Source organism: Ranitomeya imitator, chromosome 2 (assembly GCF_032444005.1).
Source record: "Ranitomeya imitator isolate aRanImi1 chromosome 2, aRanImi1.pri, whole genome shotgun sequence".
Taxonomy (NCBI): domain Eukaryota; kingdom Metazoa; phylum Chordata; class Amphibia; order Anura; family Dendrobatidae; genus Ranitomeya; species Ranitomeya imitator.
Window position 1 is genome coordinate 720203292 of NC_091283.1, and position 9499 is coordinate 720212790.

Here is a 9499-nt window from a genome sequence, read left to right on the forward strand (position 1 = left end):
TACCCCCCATGACGCCAAAGGAAGCAACCCATCCAGGTCATGTGATCGCAGCTGTCCCAGGACACAGCACCTATGTGATTTCTGGCAACCCATATTTACATCTTTTTAATGCATAAGGTGTTATTTATGCTATTCACAATTGGGTATGTATACTCTTTATGAATGTTTGTATGAATAATGTATATAATATGAGTGGGTTTGGCCTTTGTGGTGATTGGTGTAGACTCCACACTATAAAAGCCAGCCCTTTGCGATGTTTTTGTGTACTTGATAACGACCTATTACAGATTGGAGTTTTGTATTTTGGTGAAGGAATACAAATCATTTCTTTGAAATTCATCACCTGAGATTGGACACTGATCTCTTTATATTTTTTATCTTTTTGTGTCACCATTTTCCCTCTAATTGTTTGAATTGTATTCCGTTACTTATAGAGTTCTGTAGGTGCATCTACTGAATTATACAGTGCTCTGTATAAAGATTATTATTATTGGTGGTTAAGCGTAGCTTTATGTTACTGTTGTCTACTTTAAGTATATTTACACTTAAAAGGCTTTGCATTGCATATGATAGGCATTTGATATTTAACGTTTTTTTGTTAAAAGTGTTGTTCTGGATTAGAAAACATGTCTGCCTTTTTTTCTTAGAAAGGATCCTTCATCTGTCCGTGGGCTGTTTTTTTTTATTCCACTATAATAAAAGATTTCTAGTGCATAAGAACTTAAATACATAAACTATAAGACATGTGTTAATAGCAGAATTTTATTGGATAACAGAACAGATGAGTAAACAGCAAGCAAAGGTGAAGGTCAGGATCCTCAATTGATTAGGACAATTTATAATACATTTGCGGAAAGATGGGGAACAATGCAAGGAACAAAGTCGGGTGTCACATGTTCATTTATTGCAATAGAAATTCCCTTGACCTTGGCAGGGATCAGGACAGCAGGGATCAGGACAGCAGGGATCAGGACAGCAGGGAGGTGGACAGCAGGGAGGTGGACAGCAGGGAGGTGGACAGCAGGGGTTGCAGGGATCTGATGGAGAAGTGAACATATATCAGTTAGTCATTTATTTCAAAGAAGATAAACTGTATACTTTTTTTTATATCTGAGTGCCATTTGAGTGCCCTTTTAATTAAAAGCAGTTTAGTGAGAACGCCACCTATCTCTCAAAAAACCGCTTGTGTGGTGCACAGCTCCAGCTGTTGTATTGTATCCATCCGTTGGTATGTGTGCGGGATCAGGAAGGAGCTGTGTGCTTCTGTCACCTGAGCTACATTTGGGATTGGTGCGGGTCTTAGGATGTAGACCCCCACTCACTTGTTTGCAAATGAAAAGCCACTCAAATATAAAAAAAGATAAAGGTTTAGTTACAATAGACAGTTCAATACAAAAGAGCAATACATGGAATAAGTTAACAGAATAAATTACCTGCAGTTTAAAGATAAGACTTTCATAATATTTATTGCTTCGGAATTAACTTTACTATATATGTATTTGACCATATAAAGCAAAAATGGCACAGACACATGATCCAAATTACTTGCCACATATTAACCCATTTCATGTGTCATTTCATTTCATCATCATAAACCATACATGAATACAAACGAAAAAAAGATGATCAAATGGTCGAGTTTCAAAAAGATCTATATAAATTTTATTAACAAACTATTTAAAATTACATCACACCAAATTGGGACAGAAGGTGAAATAGAGCGACACATTCACTTAGTGTAATACATAGGTAACCGACGTCATCACCTGGAACAGCAGCTAAACTGCGTGATATATACATACATACATTAGTCCCTTGTATGGACCGCTACCAGCTGTAGCCAATATATCATAAATGCCACAGAGTGCACTATTATCCTGCCGCTACTAGCTGGTGCAGGTAAACATATAACATCCCCATATCTATCTAACAATATCCAGCAAGGACCGTATAAACCGGTCACCAATATTTACCTGCTGTTGCAGAGAAACGGGGTAAAGCTGCAGTCCAAGTGAGTGCGTCCGCAAGACGTGCGTTTCGGTTGTTGCTATAGTTGCCTCGTCGACGTGGCGCATCACTTCCAGGTCGGGAGCGCAACTTCCAGTGACGTTATCACTGTGTGCGCTTATGTGATACTATTTAAGACTGGCTGGGAGCAATCTAGTTAGGCCCCTTGAAAAAGGATAAGGTCCGAAACGCGCGTCGGGGCGGACGCACTCACCTGGACTGCAGCTTTACCCTATTTCACCTTCTGTCCCAATTTGGTGTGATGTAATTTTAAATAGTTTGTTAATAAAACTTATATAGATCTTTTTGAAACTCGACCATTTGATCATCTTTTTTTTGTTTGTATTCGTATATATGTGTTTGCTATTTTTCAGAATTGTATATGTGTAAAGCAATTTGAGCACAGCGCAAAGGCAAAAAGCAAGATAAATATTTTATTTTTTCATGCACTCACCCATTGAGAAATTCTAAAACTACCAGAATACATAACAGTCAAAATAAAGGTTCCCGTGTCAAGTTCTGGAGAAGAGCATGTTCCAGGAAAATAAGGGAATTTTCTAAAATGATGCAGTTCTCCTATTTATGAGATATAGATACCTTGTAATGAGACACACAGTGTAGATCCCTACTGAGCATTCTTTGTAGCCCTGTACGTTGTCTTTGTGAATCATCACATTTTATGAAGAATTGCTCTGTTAGACTGTATACTCTACATTATCAAGGTCACTAGTTTGATTTTCTTTTCTGGACAGCTTATCAAAAATTCACAGACACTCAACATTTTTTACAGTGACATTCAATAACCATAATAAATCATTATGACTATAAGTGATCCATGTTTACAACCTATAAATTAGCTGCATTCTCTTTGAACTCTAAAAAATGATAATTACAGTCATAATAACCTATTCAAGTTTTTTACAGACAAGGGAAAAAGTGTCCTAATTTTACCGACTGTCCAAGAATTTCTGGAAGTTTGGAAACCCTGCACAGAAGGGCGTGGTTTGCCAGGGGACAGGAGTGGTCGCGTTTTGTGGGGCTCCTTCTAATCCCCTATTTTATGCTACGTAAGCATACTTAATCGTGGATTATAATACTCCACAACGGACCGGATTATGCCTGGAATGAGACTTGAGTGGAATAGAGCAGGCACACCAAAAAAAACTCAAAAATCAGGGCAGAAAAGCTCCATGGAAAAGCATAATGGCGGCCTGCCTTCCTGTCATGACAGCGCAAGTAGTCCCGTGACCCAGGGCTCTTACACTATGAGCCGAAGACTGACAGACCCACCGCCCAAAGGATCACAGCAGACAGACAGGACAAGTGCCAGGGGGACCTCAGTCTCTGCCTCAGCCCAGACGCCGGGTACGAGAGACCGGAGAAGAGGACCGGTAACTGCGGGGAACTATGGAGCCATGACGCGGCGGAGGGATATCTCTCGCAGACCCACCGACACAGCAACCCCGGCAACAAGAATCCCTGTTCCTGCCGGGACCTCGGTGTCGGTCTGCGGAGATCAGAAGAAGCGCCACATGACGCCAGCCACCCGGTGCATCACGGAGCAGCAGAGGGGAGCCACAGACGACACAATGAATACGGCGCTGCAGACATGCGAAGGGATATCACCGGCGCGCCGGGACACAAGAGGTGTCCTGAGGTACGATGCGCCGGTGTTTATGCCGGGCGACACAGGGGGAGAGAGGGCTCAACTGCAGGGGAAAGCGGTGGAGTGTGACAGGAGTACTGCGCTGAAGCAGGTCCTGTCCAATACATCACAAACTGGCCATATAGAAGGGAATCCTGCCAGGAACTACCTATCTCTACAGAATGGGGGGAGAAGTACACTCTCAGCACCTGGAGATAATTCCCTTTATAAATTAATAAACGATATAAAAGAGGGTTTTTATGGGTCCCTCAACTCCTTGGAACAAGGGGAAAGCTCTCATTCCGAGGGGCTCACAGGGGATGAGGATTCCTGCGGCTATAGTGACATCTGTCCCTCAGAGGGCACTGACCCTAATGAAACTTCATCATCATCATCATCGTCGTCGGCAGCAATGTCATACTCAGGCTCAGTCTTAGATGACACATCAAGCCATGGGGGTTCTGTGACCGCTGAAACGCGTCCACAAAATGAAGTCACTGGCAAACTAAATAATAAATTGTTACAAGGGCAGTATTCACTAATAGATAATATCTCAGCTTCTGACGACCATCCCTCAGAAAGATTTATGGTCAATATATGCAAAGCTTTCCTAACTTCTATGGACTTAAACGGAGCTAAAGCATCTGAAAAACTCATTAAAAAGCTTTTTACGGACACCTTTTCACAAATAACTACTGCCCCACTCTCTGATTTCAATATGGCCTTTGACGAATCTTCTCACATTCCAAAGATAATGAGTCCTCCAACCAAACATCAGGAAAAGTCGTATCTTAAACACGCAGGGGGCGTTTCGGCGCTTTCAGACCCACTGGTCAATTTAAAGAACGAAGTAGCCTCATTTAAAAATAGCCTAATTAACTATGAGAACTTCAAAAGGAAAAATAACTTTAAAATCCGAGGGATCCCAGAATCGATAAAAAAATCCCAATTGGGAGACTACATCTCCTCTATGATCTCTCACCTGTTTCCAGATATCCAAGGGAAAAACCTGGTTGAAAAAACCTTCAGGATACGCAGACCATCTTCTCTACCGTCGAACTTAGCGGCTGATGTTATTGTTTCATTTTATCCCAACTGGCTAAGAGACTCACTGCTTGACATTGCAAGAGAACCAAGGTTCCTCTCTTCCCCGTACGGCCACTTAGCCTTCTACAGAGATCTGTGTAAGGACACCCTTCAAAAGCGTAGATTATTTCGACACACTACCCATAGGCTGCAACAGGCCGGAATACAGTATAACTGGTATCAGTCATCTAATCTGAGGTTTCATTTTGCATCAAAATGGTAAACCTTTTCTTCCTCAGCAGAGGCAGCGGTCTTTTTGAATCGTGCGGGCGCAAACATGCCCAGGTCTTCTTCCGGCCCTACTTCCCTAACTTGAAATAATTTGTCATCGAGAATCTCAGAAATTATTTCTCTTCCTTTTCTTCTACAGTTATTCCACATTATAGCATATAATGAACCGGACTTTTTCGCCCACAAGGTCTGGGGTCATCTGGAGATGACCTAGACAAGACAGGCCTTCATGTATTGTCATCCATCTTACTGGCCATGTTAAGCTAACTTATGCGCTTATCTTACTTATCCATCTTACTGGACACCTTATATAGCTTTTAAGCCACTATGTTACTCCATGTTAAGCTAACTTATGCGCTTATCTTACCAAGTTAATCAAGTTTATATGAAGCTTTACTTATGTGATATTGCATCCAAGCTTCAACCTTTATGTTTTCACAAAAGTATTATATGAACGCCTGTATCCCCTATTGCTATAGGGGTTTATTTTTCCCTACTCCATATCCCACCCCTATCCTCCGTCCCACCCTTGCCTTACCTTCCCGATCAACAGTTAAAATTAATAAAAACATTTGAACAGGAAACCCTGCACAATTTTTCTTCATATTTTATGCCAGATGCAGTCCTATGAATCACACCCTATAAAGCAGCTTTTAAATACAGTGATTTTGATCTGTGCATAGAGAAATTAATTAGCACTGATGACAGTGAAAAATCTACTAAAATTATCCTTATCTTTACCTTGTTTGGGGAATTGTCCACGACCTTGTTGATTGCTGTAGCCGGAGTACTGGGACCCAGATTGGCAAGCTAGAAAAGAGAAACATTCATTCTGTGTTCAGTGCATTTTGAAACAATGTATGCAAGTTATGTATGATTATGGTCGTATCGTAGTTATGTACAAAGTGTGAGTTCTATGGAGCTGTGGCACAACCTGTTGAAGTCTATAGGATACTGGTCGACCACCTATGCAGGACAGTTGTGAAGGAAGGGCCTACTAGTCAATTCCTACATACCAAAACTTTCTGCTAGATTTTTTTCCCATCTGCAGACTAGACCCTATGAACCACAATTTAACTGTTACCCTTTTACTGCCTCATACAAGCAGGACATGTACACTGACTTGTTCACTGCCTTGCAATAGGAGAGATTTTATTAACAATGCCTTCATTGCCCCAGACAGCCAGAATTTTTAATATGACAAAAAAACCTTCTTTGGGCTATGACCTCATTATATTTATTACAGGCCTTGTCTTCCTGTATGCCTTCCAAATGTTTCTGTATCAAATTCGAATCATACAGAAATTGATATGAGACTGTTTTAATGGATTATTTCCAATTCTTTGCTAACTGAGATAAGACCAAAAAGTTTAGATATTTGTTATAATCCTCTATTATTACAATGGCTGGTCTAAAATTAATCTTCTAGTAGTAATTTCTATTCTGCTTAATCTGGAAAGAAAAATGTAAAGCAGTTAGTCCAAAATCTGAAAGTCTGTATCACCATTTTGATATCTTGTGTATACAGTATATAAAGAGCTTTAAAAACTACAGAATTGTGTACACAGTAACAATATTCACTGTATAACAAAAATTTGCATCAAGAACTACTGTATATACTACAATCAGTGGAAATCCGTTATGAAGAATATATCAAATATCATCAATTTGAAAAGATTGCCTACAAGTGAATAACAGATTCATAACAGCTAAACTGTCCATCAAAAAATAAAAAAGCCATATACTAATGTCAGCTTGGTTGAACTTGATAGACGTGTCTGTTTTCAAATATACTAACTATGTAATAGTAAAGGCTGCAGGCCAATCAGTGACCTCTTATTGTCTGCAGTGATTATATGACATAACAATGGGAGGCACAATGATGGACAGTTTAGATGTTTAGGAAGGATTGTACACTATAGGACATTACCTCCTGAACAGTTTACTCTTGAAGGTTAAATCCAATTTCATAGCAACAAATATGGCTGTCATAATGAATATCTAGATCAATTACTTTTTCTACATGTTTGAGATTTACTTCTGTGGAAAACACTATTTAAGATTGAATACATTGAACATACCCTACTTCTAAGACTTTAATCCCTTTACTGTATCAAAAAAGCATATTCAACTATTCATCTCAATAGAAAGCAACTTCAATTCAAAAAAGGAAGTATACGGCTGAATGACATACAGCTGCAAATTATATATGGGGCCCGTATATACCTACAGGCTGAACCTAAGAGCATGTGAAATGTGAGCTAAACCTAACCTTAAATGTGACATGTTTCAGCAAGACGTCTAAGGCTTTTTTTTTTTTTTTTTACAGTTTTTAAATGCATTAATCCTTTAAATTTTTTATATCTTTGTTAAAAAAAATACTAATGTAAAATTCTGGAGCAAAGTTCTATAATAATAACTAATGTGTAAAGTTTACCAACAATGCAAAAAGGCAAAATCAAAAAAGAGTAACTTACGGTCTTGGCAAGGATTTACACAGATAGGCACTTTTTGGCAGGGATCCTTGCATGGATTCTGGCACAAGCTCTTCTGGCAGTTTGCTCCTCCTTTGATTCCAGACATGACTGATTTCTTTTCTTAGTTCTGAACTTCTCAGAGACTCAAAAGATATGTTTTGATGATGGCATTGAGACTGATCCTTATATACCTTATATATCTGGACATAGTGAGAATTGGGGCATGTTTTCTCATCAGCTGGTGATAAGGCATTTAATAGGACGATTACATGTATAATTATTTAATATTCTAAAGGATAATAAACATTAATTATGAAGAGTAAGCCACTCAACACCTTATGATATTTACTGCAGAAAAATACTTGACATCGCATTCACCATCATTTCTTTTTATTGCACTGTTCTAAAATGGACATTTCTAAAGTGGGATGAGTATGGGGCGCAATGTTGTAAAACTGTGATGTGCCCACATTGTAAAATCTATTTATGACATGAGGAAAAACATGCAGGCAAAAGAGGATGCAATTGTTCCATTAAAATGAAACTAGTAAAACTGATGTGCTATGCATCCTTGTACAGTTAATCATGATGGCCATGTGCCACCTTTTTGATAATGCTTAGTTCTGCAATGCTGTGAACACAAAGGTCTTCATGGCAGGAAGCACCTGGAAAATGTGCAGCTGAAAATTGCACGAAACAGCTGAGCAAAAGTCACATTTTCATGTCTGTTGACCTTTTAACGTTGGGCTCAGAAAGCTGGTATGATCAATCATGCTCATAGATCGTTACTATTTTTTCAGACATAGGATACTTCAAATACCTGTCCAGGCTTAGAGATGGGCGACTAAACACAATAATGACAAAATGGGAAAAAAATACAATAATCAACAAACATGGATGAATGTATATTTGTAACACAGGTCAAGACCAAAAAAGTCTATCAAGCTAACTTTACAATACAAGATTTTATCTGAACTTTTTATTAATATAATATTATATTTCAGTCAGCTGACTAAAATCCTGATCTTATATCATTAGGTGACTCAAATAATTTATTAATGTACAGAAAAAAGTTCAAGAATGTAACAATCATGTTATTGATATTCAACATTTCACGCAAATACAATGTGATGTGTTTTGTCCTCTAATGGTCTAAGAACTTTTCTTTATCAACTAAAAACATACTTTTTTTTTTTGCAAAGCTCTTTTTATGGAGATTCTGTTAGGCGCCAGGACTTTCCCTTGGCACAGGATGGATCCCAAGCCTTGTCTTCTCCTGCAGTCCCCATTTAGTCTCGACCACAGTGAATGATGCTCAGCAAAGACATCAGTCTCAGCGTTTTGCTCAGACTTGGCCTGTGCGCTTGATTACTGCTGCCTCTCCAGGTTCAGCTATAGTAACTGGCAATAGACAGCAGCGAGCGATCCCTCCTGAGACTAAGTCCGGGATTCGCTCTACTGAGCATGCTCGTGAGGTGTCTTCTCAGTGGTGGTTAGCCGTGACATGCTCAGGTCATGGTTCGGCTTCAGATTGGTCCGTGAGCAAGATCCTGTCTAATTAGCAAAAACTATAAAAGGATCTTTGGCGCTCTCGTCGGTGCGCTAAGATCATTTATGTTTTGTGTGTGTGATGAACCTAACGGTATTGTGGACTCGGTTGTCTATACTCAGGGCAGGCCTATTGCCTTTTCAATTCCGGCTTCCCCGGAGAGGAGATTGTGTGTTTGAATTCAGGGCAGGCACTAGTGCCTTTAGAATTCAGGCCTCTCCAGAGAGGAGTTCTGTGAGTGCTTGGAGTCCATTTCCGGTTCCCTTGCCCCAGTGGGGCTTGCGTACTCTTGTGAAGCTAACAGGATACGCGTTTAGAACCATATTCACTTTGCGACTGTGTGCCGATAAACACAGTCCTATTGCAAAGTTCCTTTCCAGTCGCTGTGTGCGATTGGCATAGCCACGTGCTTCTTGACTGAGTGATTTTAACTCGATTTGAGTCATTTTCGCTCACTGCTAGTATTCACCATTGTCCTCTGGCTGCAGTTTGCCATCTCTGTAC

The 9499-nt window shown here is 39.7% G+C and overlaps 1 long non-coding RNA gene across 1 annotated transcript; it reads right to left on the reverse strand.

Moving 5' to 3' along the window:
* Positions 1-742: 742 nt before the first annotated feature.
* On the reverse strand, positions 743-7606 carry LOC138667720 (uncharacterized). Its single transcript, XR_011318907.1, has 3 exons — positions 7447-7606; positions 5711-5779; positions 743-1037 (listed from the first exon to the last, which is right to left on the reverse strand). It is a non-coding gene; the product is annotated as an uncharacterized lncRNA (long non-coding RNA).
* Between the last annotated feature and the right edge of the window lie 1893 nt (positions 7607-9499).